General features: G+C 44.0%; 1 protein-coding gene across 5 annotated transcripts in view; it reads right to left on the bottom strand.

Annotated features, from left to right (window-relative positions):
• The window catches only part of LOC138763152 (E3 SUMO-protein ligase ZBED1-like), a 212538-nt gene extending 198613 nt beyond the window's left edge, over positions 1-13925 (bottom strand). For 2 of the 5 annotated variants that reach the window (XR_011357351.1, XM_069936859.1), the window contains exon 1: positions 13470-13578. The gene's annotated coding sequence lies outside the window, so the exon portion shown is untranslated. Of the gene's footprint in view, positions 1-13469; positions 13589-13804 lie in introns of those variants that run through there. The other 3 variants (XR_011357352.1, XM_069936860.1, XM_069936861.1) reach the window with 3 other exon arrangements.
• Positions 13926-13945: the final 20 nt, after the last annotated feature.

Genomic DNA, 13945 nt, shown 5'->3' on the forward strand with positions numbered 1-13945 from the left:
ACCGGGTACACTCTGGATATACGTCTTCTGGCCTGTCCCCTGCCTCACCACGGCATAGCACTGTGAAAGCCATCTTCGGTCTATGCTTAGGGTGTGCCAAGGCGGGGGAGGTGCAAGCCAAGAGAGGGCATTGGCACCTGATGGATGACCACAGATGTTGGTGGTAAGGGTGCTCACATTTGGCAGCCAAGCCAGAGAAACCAGGCACACGAATCAGTAACCAGACAAATTTCTTTCTCTACCCTCTCCCTGACACTGGGAAACAGATCCCACAGCACCCTGCTCCATCAGAAATACAGCGATCGTGTTTCAGAAGGCACTTGTGTATATATTGATCCACCTGATTGCTATTGTTTTTCTTTTTCTATAGCTATAACATGTACAGAGAGATATTGATTGTATTGATAGTGACTGCAGAGTAATGTGACTTCCGAGGGGTGGAATATTGTGTGTGAACAAAACTTGGCCTCCCTGTCAGTCAGGAATGTGTGTATTGCATGTGTTCTCCCTGTGTGAAACTTATTTAGAAGTCATATCACCTGTCAATCAAGGTTGGACTCCGGCCACCCATTAGTGCACACTTTGTCCTCAGCTTATTTAAATCACCAAGGGTCATTATTGGCTAGAAGCACAGATTAGCACTTTATATAGCACCAATGCACAGCACATTCTCTTCTCTGCTTCGTGGTCCAAGCCCCGGTCATCACTCCATGCTAGATCACTACTGTGGACATCAGTGGAAGTGTCGCTGGTAAGGTGTGCACTACACTGAAGCTGAGCCGTAGTATTGTGAAAGATCAATACTTGCAGAGAACCTCACCCCCGCAACCGCCCCCCCCCCCCCCACCCACTGGCAAGGGAACCAGGCATGTGTAAGAGTCCCTGTTTATAGTGTGTGGGTGGCGTCGAATAAAGGTTTACCATTGTCAGTCCAATCGAAGTCCGAGGTGAATGTCTATATCGTTGCTTAAGTGAAATCATGATTGAGTTCCGTTTAACCTTCTCCCGTTTGTTTCCCATTAATTAGTTACATGTGATTGTAAACTTGTGTCCAGACTAGTCTCTATTTAAATCCACTAAATCTGATACTCTTCTCAACATGACAATTCCATAATATTCCCCACACATTCCCATTAACTGCCCACAGATTCCATCACTAACCTTTAGACTGGCAGCAATGTACAGTGGCCAATTAACCTACCAAGCAGAGTTAAACAAGAAATTTTGCAGATGCTGGTATTGAGTGCAATATATAAATGTTCTGGAGAAACTCAGCAGGCCACATAGCATCCATGGGAAGCTTATTCCTATCATTATTATTATATTCTTTTGGCTGCTGCGTGACCTGTTAAGTTTCTCTAGCACATTTGTGCTTTGCAACCTAACAACCTGCAAAGCTATGGTATATGACTGGATACACAGGCCATTTATCGAAGCCATGGAGCCATAGGAACAGACCCTCACAGCCCAGCTTCTACATGCTTGCCAAGTTGTTAACCTGAGCTAGTCCCCTTTGCCTGAATTTGATCCATATCCCTCTCACCCTTCTCTATTCATCTACCTGTCTCAATAGCTTTTAAACATTTCAAATGAACCCACCTCTACCACTTCCTCTGGCGTCTCATTCCACATACCAGCCACCCTCTGTGTGAAAAAGGTATCCCTTGAGTCCCTTTTAATTTTCTCCCCTCTCACCTTAAATCTGTGCCCTCGAGTTCTAGATCCCTTACCATGGGAAGGCAATTTCTTTTATCTACTTCAGTGGTTCTCAACCTTTTTCTTCCCACTCACATACCACTAAGTATTCACTATGCCATCGGTGCTCTGTGATTAGTAAGGGATTACTTTAGGTGGTATGTGAGTGGGAATGGAAGGTTGAGAATCATTGCTCTAGACCCAATTGTTACTGAAATATTTTGCTTGAGAAAAATTGTCATTGGCCCATTTCCTTTGGAGTTATGAAACCATGAACATAATGAGTCAATTAGGTACAATTAAAACAGTAGTTTTCAAACTTTTTCTTTCCACTCACAAAACACCATAAGCAATCCCTTACTAATCAGAGAGTAGCGATGGCATAGGGATTTTTTAAAGTGGTATGTGAGTGGAAATAAAAAGGTTGAGAACCTCTGATCTACTTACTATATGGCTATTTAGCTTACCTATGCTACTCATGATTTAATATGCCTCTATCAAGGTCCTCTACTCAGCCTCCTACATTCCAAGGAGAAACTCTCAGCCAATCCACTTTCCTTATAACTCAAGCCTGCCAGCCCCATTAACCTTCTTGCAAATCTTTTCTGCACCATTTCCAGCTGCAATGACATCTTTCCAATACCCGAGTGACCAGAATGCCACATGGTACTTTTGTGAAAGAATATGTATAGCAAAGGGGTAATGATTTAGGTAAAAATATAACTGCTTCACATTTTAACTTTTTTTGTGCTTGTGTAATAACTAAAACCACCAAGGATATAGCTTGGATAAACAATGACAGGAAGGGAAGGTAATGCCCACAGTATGGCGACAAGAATAAATGTGTACATTGCTTAAGATAAATAAGAACATCCTGTAGTGGCCAACTCAGCACAAATTACCTTGTCCACAGATAATCACAAGGACATATTGCTGCGATAACAGGAATCGCCAACTGTGAAAACTAGTGAAATCAACTGTAGACACTTGCTTGAATAGGTACAAAAGGGGATAAATACTCTGTATGCTTGGAGTGAGGTTCCATGCAGGGAATGAGTTACATTGTTTATTCTTTCTTTGTACTCCTCACTCCCCCTAGCATAAGACAATAAGGAAGTGATTTACATGCTTTGATTCTGCTGTTTATTACAGTATGGGTCAACTTTAACACTTCAAGTATGGTCTTACAGTTGCAACATGATGTCCCACCTCCTGTAGTCTGACTGGTGAAGGCAAGTGTGCCGACTGATGAAGCCAAGAGGGCCAAACACTTTCTCCATCATTTTGTCTATCCATGTTACCACCTTCATGGTATTATGTGACTGTATCCCTTGGTCTCTCTGTTCTACAACACTTTCCAGGGCCCTTACATTTACTTCAGAAGTCCTGCTCTGGTTTAATTTCAGACAACCTTCTTCACCGTTCCACATACATATTAACCACATCAGCTACGCTGTCATTTGAATCGTTAATATAGATGAAAAACAACAGAAGATCCAATACTGAACCCTAGGGCACACAGCTGGTCACAGAACTCCAATATAAATAACACACCCCCACCCCCGCCACCTCTACTTCTGACTCCGACTATCAAGCCAATTCTTGACCCAATTGGCTGGCTCGCCTTGCAGTCTCACCTTTCAGACTTCAACCAGTTGGCTGGCTCATCCTGCAGTCTGACCTTGTGAACTTGCCTTCCAGATGAGACTTCATCAAAGGTCATGCTAAAGTCCTTATAAACACATCTACAACCCTGCCTCACCAATTTTCCTGGTCATCTCTTCAAAGAAAAAACAAGAGACAATATTCCACACTCAAATCCTTGTTGTGTATGTCTAAGTAGTCCTTGCCTTTCCAAATGCTTGTGGATCCTGTCCATCAGAATCCCCTCCAGCGACTTACCCACAGAAGACAATGATCAATGGTCTGCAGTTCTCTGTTTATCCTTACAGCCTATCTTAAATAAAGACACAATATTAGTCATCCTTCAGGCTTTCTTCACCTCACCTGTGATTAATATGATACAATCATCTCTGCCGAAACTCCCGCAAATTCTTTCCTAACTTCCCAAAATGATAGACAGTCAGGCCCCAGGGAGTTGTTGACCTTTATGTGTTTGAATACCTCCAGCATCTCCTCTTCTAACATGAGCTCTCTCCAGGCATCACCCTTTAATTCTTCCCTAGCTTTCATGTTTCTCCGCAGTAAATACACTAAAGCAACAACAAAAAAAATGGCAGCGCTGCCAGAGCTGCTGGTTTGGAGAGCAGGAAGCAAAGTCACAGTGTACCCCTATGTGGTGTAATCACCCAGTCTGATTGTCATCAGCTCCATATATGCTTTAACTGGCCTGTTAAAAGGGGCCATCAGTGGTTTATTTTAAAATCCCACAGCATGGGGTCAGGGCCCAAGATGGTGGTGCCTAAAAATGGCAGCAGCCACGAGAGGTGGCAGACCTTGTGGAAGCGGAGGACGGGTGCAGACCACCTCCCATTTGAAAAGGGGAAGCACAGAAGACAACCCATGGGACTGTGACCATGGTGGTGGACCAGTGAGGGGCTATGAGGCTGAAGAATGCACAGGCAGTGGGCTGTTGGTGATACAAGGTGAGGAACTCGTAGGCTGCAGGCAACTATGGTCAAAGGACTCACACCAGGCTACGGACTGCTTGAGACTGGCTGAAGGGGTACCAGGTATCAGAACCAATATGCGAGAGTGTACTGGAGGCTTCTTGTCAGAGGTGTGAATCTGGAGCTCGGGTTGCTGGTGGTTTGGCCTGAAAGCTTTGTGGCTGCGGAGGCTGCAGGAGCACTGAAGCCAAGGACATTCAATGACTCTGGAGGACTCTCTTTTGCTTCTTTGCCTGTCAGGTGCACTGGACAATTTCTATTAATAGCGGGTCTTTGTCTGCCTTATGGTAGACTGAAGGAAATTGTGTGTAATATCACATTTTCTGTTTTATTACATGACAATAAAATAATCTTGAAATATTTGTTCAGAACCTCACCCATCTCCTGTGGCTCCGTACATATAGGGCCACACTGATCCTTATTCTCATTACTTACCGCCTTTCCCTGAATATTCTTAGGATCCTCCCTTATCTCATCTGTCAAAGCTACATCTTATCCCATTTTTTCCCTCTTGAGTTTTCTCCTACATCCCCTACATTTTTCCAGAATTCACATGATCCCAGGTACCTGATGTATGCCTCCTCAAAATCTCTTGTCATCCAGGGTTCCTGTCTCTTACTAGCCTTGCCCTTCACTCTAGGTCCCATAAACGTCCCAAACTTCAGTTACAAAATTCAGAAAATCACACAGTGTAATGCTGCACTGTGACAGGTACCAGCATTCGGCCTTGCAACTGTGGGCACTTCCACCACCTATTAAAGGGACATCTCATAATGCACAGAACACTCTTTTAGCAGGAAAGAATATCGCAAATAACAGAATGGACTCTTCTCTGATGGAAGATGAAGAGAATGCTCTGGGGTCAGAGGGACCCAGATAGGTTGGTGAAGAACAGTCCCCACCATCCTTTTGCTCTTGACTAGAAAATATAAATTGGTTGGTTGGAGACATAATGTCATTTCTCTGTCAAATTTATTCTTATTTAGACAATTGAGACAAAGAGGAATGCTCTTTCAGCCCATCTCAGTGCATCTATTCATAATAATCCTCACATCAATTGATCGACTGTAGCAACCCTTCAGGAGTTAGAAGATTTTACATTCTTTGTTGGCCTACAAAAGTGCTCACTTGCCTGAAGAAGAATTCTGAAACATACCTGCTTTTCCATCCCGGTCTAATTTGAGATGAGACGCCATACAGGGAATCTAATGGTATTTGTAGTCAGCTGGATTTTTCAATATCCATTTAGGTGTTCTATGGTTTGTCTGCCAAGTTACTGGAAATATGATCAATGACAATGGCATCTTCACATGAATGAACCAGCAAAACAACCCCATTCTCTTTGGCTATTAAATAAGTGCAGATACTGAGAAAAATGTGCAAAGTGGGAGAACTCTATTGCAAATCATGTACAGAAAGAGAATTTCTGCAAAGCATCGAATGGATTAAGGGTAAATGGATTCAGAAGATCAAAATATAATCTTCTTAAAATTTCCAATAATATTTAATTCATGAAAGAATCTAACTCCTTCTTTGTAAAAGATAATTCGTTGCTGGAGGGGTTGATCAGCCACATGTAATATAGGGCATAGATCATTACAGGCCCTTCAGCCCACAATCTTGTGCATGTAAACCTACTCCACAAGCATCTAATTTTTCCCTTCCTCAAACCATAGACTTCTATTTTTCTTATATCTATGTGTCCATCTAAGAGGCTTTTGAATGTCCCCCTTGAACTTGCCTCCACCACCACCCCCAGCAATCCATTCCAGGCACCTACCATTCTCTTACCACTGTTGTCTCCCCTAAACGTTCCTCCACTCACCTTAAACAGATGCCCTCTGGTATTTGCAACTGTAGCCTGAGGAAAAAGGTGCTGGTTGTCCACCCTATCTTATTTCTCATAATCTTATTTACCACTATATTAACATCAAGGTTAAATGCATATTTATGCCAAAATGAATGAGATTCAACTTTCTGATAGACTTTTTTTTCCATATAACAATTACAGCATGGAAACAGGCCAATTTGGCCTTTCTAATCCATACTGACCCAAGTACCCTCCTCTAATCCCACTTACCAGCACTCTGCCCATATCCCTCCATCCCCCTCCCATCCATATACTTATCCAACTCTTTCTTCAGTAACAAAATTGACCCTGCCTCCACCACCTTTCCCAGAAGCCCATTCCACACAGTAACCACTCTGAGTAAAGATGTTCCCTCTCATGTTACTCCTAAACCTTTGCCTGTCAACTCTCAACCCATGACCTCTTGTATCCATCTCTCCTACTCTCAATGGGAAAAGCCTTTCCACATCAACTCTATCTATCCCTCTCATTATCTTAAACACCTCTATCAAATCCCCTCTCAACCTTCTACGTTCCAAGGAATAAAAACCTAATTTGCTCAATCTCTCCTTGTATTCCAGATGCTGAAACCCAGGCAACATTTTTGTAAATCTTCTCTGCACTCTCTCTATCTTGTTAATATCCTTCCTATAAATCGGTGACCAGAACTGCACACAGTACTCTAAATTTGGCTTCACCAATGCCTTGTACAGTTTTATCATTACTTCCCAACTCCTATATTCTATGCACTGATTTATATAGGCAAGCATACTAAAGACCTTCTTCACCACCCTATCCACATGCGCTCCTACCTTCAGAGAACAATGCACCGTTATTCCAAAATCTTTCTGCTCCATTGCATTCTTCAATGCCCTCCCATTTACTTTGAACTCAGCAAATGTGCATTTCAGTGCCAGCCAGAGAACACGGGGGTATTTTTGCAAAACCAACTGCAAAGTGGTGCAACTTCCAGATTGCTGCATTTAACCTTGCACCTGCACCTGACCTAAAACCACTCTGACAACAGATATCAGGTATCTTCTTTCCATGCCATTACATAAAAACTGGATTGTGAAGCACCATTCACATTTGATTTCTACAAGAAACATCTTTGGTGGAAAATCAGGGCCTATAACATGGATGGCTAAGTCCACAGTTTTCATTCCAGAAACACCAATTCATAAAGGACCCCAAAGAAGTACAGATACATCACAGAGCACCCTTGCAGATCTAGACATAGCTTCCATAATTGTCATCAGCACAAAAGCCAGTATTCACAACATTCAGAGGCCTGCTTCATCATTATTTATAGAGCTGGTCCCAGTCTAGCACAAGGAAATGAACTCAAAGAAATCTACTTTGTATTTTACCAACCCAAAACTTACAGCTGGCAAAGCACTAAACATGGGTCAGGCTGGCAGGTACTGGTGAACAATTAGTGGACAGAGTCTCAGGATAAGGTTTGGCTGAGATCATGGAGATTGCAGATCTTGACTGATGTATGAAGGAAGTAAAAGGCTGGAGAGATGAGGGTTATACTCATTGAAATTTAGAAGAACAAAAGGGGACCTCATTGAAGCATAACATTCTGACAGGACAGGGCAGGTTAGATGCAGGAAGAATGTTCCTGATGTTTGGGAAGGGGTCATAGTCTAAGGATAAGGAAAAAGCCTTTTAGGCTGAGATGAAGAGAAACATCTTCATCAGAATTTTGAATGTTAAAGCTCCATACCACAGCAAGTTGTTGAAGTCATTTTATTATATATATATCAAAACAATGTTGGATTTTGCTCTTGTGGCTAAAGGGATTGAAGGACATGAAGAGAAAATAGGAATAGAGGACATGTCACATGATCAACCATGATCATATTGATGGGGGTGCAGGCTCAAAGAGCTGAATGGGATTCTCCTACATCTATTTTTTATGATTCTATGATTTAGAATTCGCTGTTCCAGAAAGGAAAACTAAGGCACTGTCATCAAGGAGGACATGGATTTTTTTTCTGACTACTGGAGAATGAAGAGTTTTGTGGGTCAGGCACCAAAGTGAAGTTCATCACATGAGCCGTCAACTCAATGATCAGTACAGCCAACCCAACTCCATCTGGTTTCTTTTACTGACTTGAATCACACCAACCCCATTAAGCAAACTGTCCACCTGATTTTTAATGCATCCAATGTGACTGATTTCTCCCCTCTCATCTGTCTACTGATCTCACCCCAACCTCCATTGACTCACCACCAACTACCACCCAGCTCCCTTGCTTACTAATCAATGCAAATGCCAATCAGTTCACCGCCCAGGTTTTTCTCGACTGTGCACATTCCAGACCAAGAATGTCCCAATTTCCTTTGTGTGCTGCAAAGGCCTAATGGGCCACTAAAATTCTCAGCAGTGGTCATCAAACAAAATGTTAGTTGGTTTGCCAAGCTACCTTTACAGTTGCTGGTTAATGTCAGAGCACTTATCCTTAGTCACTGAAAACTTTCATAAACTTCTACAGGTGTACCATGGAGAGCATTCTGGCTGGTTGCATCAATGCCTGACATGGAGGTGCCAACTCTCAGGACAAGAATAAACTCCAGAGGGTTGTTGACTCGGCCTGCGACATCACAGGCACCGGATTTCACTCCATCGTGGACATCTACATGAGGTGGTGTCTTAAAAAAGCAGCCTCTATCCTCAAAGATCCCCACCACCCAGGTCATGCCCCCTTCACTCCGTGACCATCGGGAAAAATGTACAGGAGGTCCTCCAATATTTGGACTCCCAGGAACTTGAAGGTTCTGGCCCTTTCCACCTTCACCACATCACTACAGACAGATGCATGGTCCCTCAACCTCTTCCTAAAATTTATAATAAGCTCCCTGGTCCTGTTGATGATGAGAGCAAGATTGCATTTCTGGAGGTAAATTAGAAAGTCTGCAGACAGTGTGATTGTAATTTAATATGATGTGTTGGAGAAACTTGGCAGGACACGCAGTGTTATTTATGTAGCAAAGATATATAACCATGTTTCAGGCCTGAGCCCTTCATCAAAGTGTGAGCAAGAAGCAGGCAGGTGCTTGTATAAAATGGTGGGTGGAGGGGGAGGAGGTGAAGCACAGGCAGTGCATATAGGTGGGAGGGTACAAAAGAAAGAAATTGGGAAGTGATAGCTCTGTTAATGGAGAGGGAAGGAGGTGGGGAGCTTGAGGAAAGGGGACAGTGTAATAGGGAAAGAGAAAACCAGGGGAGGGACCTACTGGAAATCAAAAAAGTTAAAGTTAATACCATCTGGTTGGAGGGTGTTCCTTCAATTTGCATGAGGCCATTGACAGACATGTTATGTGGGAATGGGGTGTGGACTTGAAGTGGGAGGCCACTGAGAGGTCCCCGGCATGAATGTGCTCAACGAAGCAATCTCCCAATCTGCGTCCAATCCTCGAGGTAGAGGGGTAGCCACCACAGGAGCACCAGATGCAGTATATGGCTCCTACAAATTCACAAGTGTCGTTTCACTTGGAAGGATTGTTTAATCCCCCAAATAGTGGTGAGAGAGGAGGTGTGGTTGCATGTAGCATTTCCTGCAGCCCCAGGAATAGGGGGTGATTAGTGGGAAGGGAAATATGAATGAGGGAGTCACAGAGTATTCTGAATCATCATTTCCTGTTATTCAGCCAACAACTAAGGTGTTGTCAGCAAAATTATAGATAGGGTTGACGCCAAATTTCACTACGTAATCATAGTGCATGGGGACCAGAGTATGTGACTAAACACACAGCATCCTTGAGGTGCCCAATGTTGAAGGTCATCAAGGAGGTGATATTGCCAATCCATACCGATTGAGGTCTGCCAAAGAGGATCCAGTTACAAAGAGATAAATGGAGTTCCAGATCCATTAGTTTTATCATACATTTTCTGGTATGATGGTGTTGAATGCCGAGTTGTCATCAATGAACAATAGCCTGACGTAGGTGTACCTGGTGTTCTGTCCAGGTTACCTAATATGGAGTGGAGGGCCAGCGAGGTGGCATCTGCTAATGACCTGTTATGATGAAAGGTGAATTCAAGTGGGTTTAGGTTTTTGCTGAGACAGGAGTTGATTTGTTCCATAACCAACCTCTCAAAGCACTTCATCATGGTAGACATGGCACTGGGTGATAGTCATTGATCCAAGTGATCTTGTTTTTCTTGGGCACTGGTATAATGGGTGTCCTTTTGAAGCAGGTGGGGACCACCTAACATTGCAGCGAGGAAATTGAAAATATCTGCAAAATCCAGCCAGTTGGTCTGCACAGATTTTAAGATACTGCCAGGTACACCAACAGGGCTGGACACTTTCCTAGGATTCACCCTCCTGAAGGTTCTGTTCATATAAGCATCAGAAACTGGAAGTACAGGGTGTGTGGGAGCTCATGAAGGTGCATCAATTTGTTTTCCCTTTCGAAGCAAGGGTAGAAGATATTGAGCTTGTCTGGATGAGATGGATCGCAATCAATGCCTAGTTTCACTTTATAGGATATGTTGGCATGCAAGGTTTTCCTCAGTCTATCCAAGACTCAGCTTGGTCTAGATGTCCTTTTGCATTGGTAATGGCCTTCTGTAGGTTGTACCTGGTCTTCCTGTATGTTGCCAAATCACCTAATCTGAAAACCACAGATCTGGTCTTCAGAAGTTAACAGATCTGTTGTTTCACCCATGGATCCTGGTGAGGATACACCCAGATAATATGACCATACACGTTACCGATTTTATTTTTAAAAATGTATGAACAACTGAAATATTTATTCCAAACCACTGCCACGTCTGTAGAACATGGAACAAGGATAGAAAACTGCAATGAGATGGCATGGGAGACAAAAGAGTAGCTTTATGACTGTCTGAAGTTAGTGGACTTGGCCATGTTCATGTTCTAGATTCTGCCTGTGCGCAGGAAGGAGGAGCACAACTAGGTTGTCCAAAGTGCAGGCGAGGAATGGAGCAATTGGATCCTTGATGGTGGTGTAGCAGTGGTCAAGAATATTCCATTCCATGGTGTAGCAGCAGTGGAGAGTATTCTATCCCTTAGTGTAACAGAGGTCAAGAGTGTTTGATCCCCTGATGTAGCAGCGGTGGTGTTCGATCCCCTGATGTAGCAGCGGTGGTGTTCCATCCCCTGATGTAGCAGCGGTGGTGTTCCATCCCCTGATGTAGCAGCGGTGGTGTTCCATCCCCTGATGTAGCAGCGGTGGTGTTCCATCCCCTGATGTAGCAGCGGTGGTGTTCCATCCCCTGATGTAGCAGCGGTGGTGTTCCATCCCCTGATGTAGCAGCGGTGGTGTTCCATCCCCTGATGTAGCAGCGGTGGTGTTCCATCCCCTGATGTAGCAGCGGTGGTGTTCCATCCCCTGATGTAGCAGCGGTGGTGTTCCATCCCCTGATGTAGCAGCGGTGGTGTTCCATCCCCTGATGTAGCAGCGGTGGTGTTCCATCCCCTGATGTAGCAGCGGTGGTGTTCCATCCCCTGATGTAGCAGCGGTGGTGTTCCATCCCCTGATGTAGCAGTGGTGGTGTTCCATCCCCTGATGTAGCAGTGGTGGAGAGTGTTCCATCCCCTGATGTAGCAGGAAATGTTCTGGTAGTTTGGGAGGACTTTTTTCAAGCTGGCATGGTTGGAGACCTGGTGATGACTGAGAAAGCATCGAGATACTCTATGATATTTGTTGATCAAAGTGTGAATATCCTCCAGTGCTGGCTTAATGTTTGCCAGTGAAGGGATGTAAAATGGAGTCAGGGCAACAAAGGTGAATTCCTTTGAAAGGTAGAAAGGTCAGCAATACACAAACATGCTGGAGAAACTCAGCAGGTGACACAGCATCCATTGGAAGTAAAGGATAACCAACATTTTGGGCCTGAGCCCTTCATCAGGTATCAGCAAAAGCAGGCAGGCACCTCAATAAAAAGGTGAAGGGAGGGAGGAGAGGACAGGAACCGGGGAAGGAGCACAGTCTAACAGGTAAGATGTCAAAGGTGTATCCAGGTGAGAGGGTAGAAGAGAAAAAATCTGAGCAATGATGGGGGAGAGGGAAAAGAAGATGTTATAGCAGAAGTAAAACACAAAAGTCTGCAGACACTGTGGTTCAAGTAAAAACACAATGCTGGAAAAATTCAGCAAAGGTCAAACAGTGTTCTTTATATAGCAAAGATAGATACATAACCAACATTTCAGTTTTGAGCTCTTCAAGTTATGGGAAAATTTTTGCAGGTATCCGAATAAAAAGGTTAAGGGGGGGAGGAGCATAATCACAAAGACAGGAGGTAATAGGTGGAGAAGGGAGGGAGGGCACAGCAACAAACAAGGGGCCAAGAGATGGCTCGGTGAATAGAGAGGGAAGGGGATGGAGAGCCGAGGGAAAGGAGAGGTTGGCAGAAACCTGAGGTCGATATTAATGTCATGTGGCTGAAGAGTGCCCAGACGGAAAATCAGGTGTTGTTCCCCCAATTTGGTGGGATAGTAGACCTTGCTTGCCAATGGTACCATTCTTTGCTTTCAATAGGCTATTATAAAATGGCTAGTTCCTTTGAAAGCCCGTGTCACTGCATTGTTTTGTTTTGAGTTCTTTGGTCTTTAGTAGATGTAATGCACCTTAGGTTTTCCTGTTCTGCTGTTGGTAATATGAAGCTATTTCCAGGCACCATCTTAAAACAAAATTCTAATTGATGGTCTACATTTTAACTTTGCAATGCGATATCCTGAACTATATTGTCCCTGTGACCTCTGGGCTGTATTTGTTACATTTACTACTGCTTGCTAACATTTCTAGTCCTTTCGGCCACATTTAGAGCAGACAGAATAAATCTGTCAGAAAGTCATCGATGTAAAATTGATAGGTAAGTTTTAATTGCCTGTCGATTAAAGGCAGGATAAAGCACCGGTACAGAAAATTTTAAATAACTCTGTTTCTCCAGAAAAAGCCTTCCTGAGTGGGCCTCAAAGAGGAATTGCCCACCCAATCATTTTCTGCCAGGTTGAAGGTAAAAGTACAGTCATAATTAAGCATGGAGTTCAATCTCAGACAAGGAGGCTGCACAAAGACGAAATCTGTGGACCTGCTCCACGGAATGCAGTCGATCTGCACCCTCACTCAACTCCAAAATGCAGCAGAGAGAGAGAGACAGATATAAACACCATGATGTCAATGCGAAGAACAAGTGCCCTTCCTTCATACAGCCAGACCCCATGACACCAAGGCCCTACGCGTTCCTTTAAATGACAATACAGCCCTCGAGTTGCTGCATGATCAGAGCTAAATGCCACATATCATGTACTTACACACTTTTAAAATAAAAGAAAGACCTGTCTGGTGTCAGAGCGTGTTGGTGGACGTGCCCCCTTACCTCCCCGCCGGGCTGCAGCGATCGGGTGGCCGGGTGACACCTCACTGACTTGCAGCAGCGCCAGCCGCCAGCGTGATGTCACCAGGGTAGCAACTCCGTTGCCATGGGGCCCGCTCGCCTGCAAAGTCTCCAGCAAGCACCTGGCCTATCATTTTGCAATCTTTCCTTACTCAAGTGGCAGATTTATTAAACGCGCTTCTGATATATTTATATAAATAAAAAGGAGGGCAGCACTTTTAACCTCCCCTCCCCGGTATGATTACTGACTACCTGGGCTGCTTTGGTTGGGCCCACACCCTAAAGGTCGATTTTTGTACCACGCTGGACGCGCGTTCATTCGAGGCACGTAAATCCTGCAGCACCGCATTAACCGGCTCACAGGAAAGCAACGATAAATTAAAAAGATGGAAA

This window comes from Narcine bancroftii, chromosome 5 (genome assembly GCF_036971445.1).
Source record: "Narcine bancroftii isolate sNarBan1 chromosome 5, sNarBan1.hap1, whole genome shotgun sequence".
Classification (NCBI taxonomy): Eukaryota; Metazoa; Chordata; class Chondrichthyes; order Torpediniformes; family Narcinidae; genus Narcine; species Narcine bancroftii.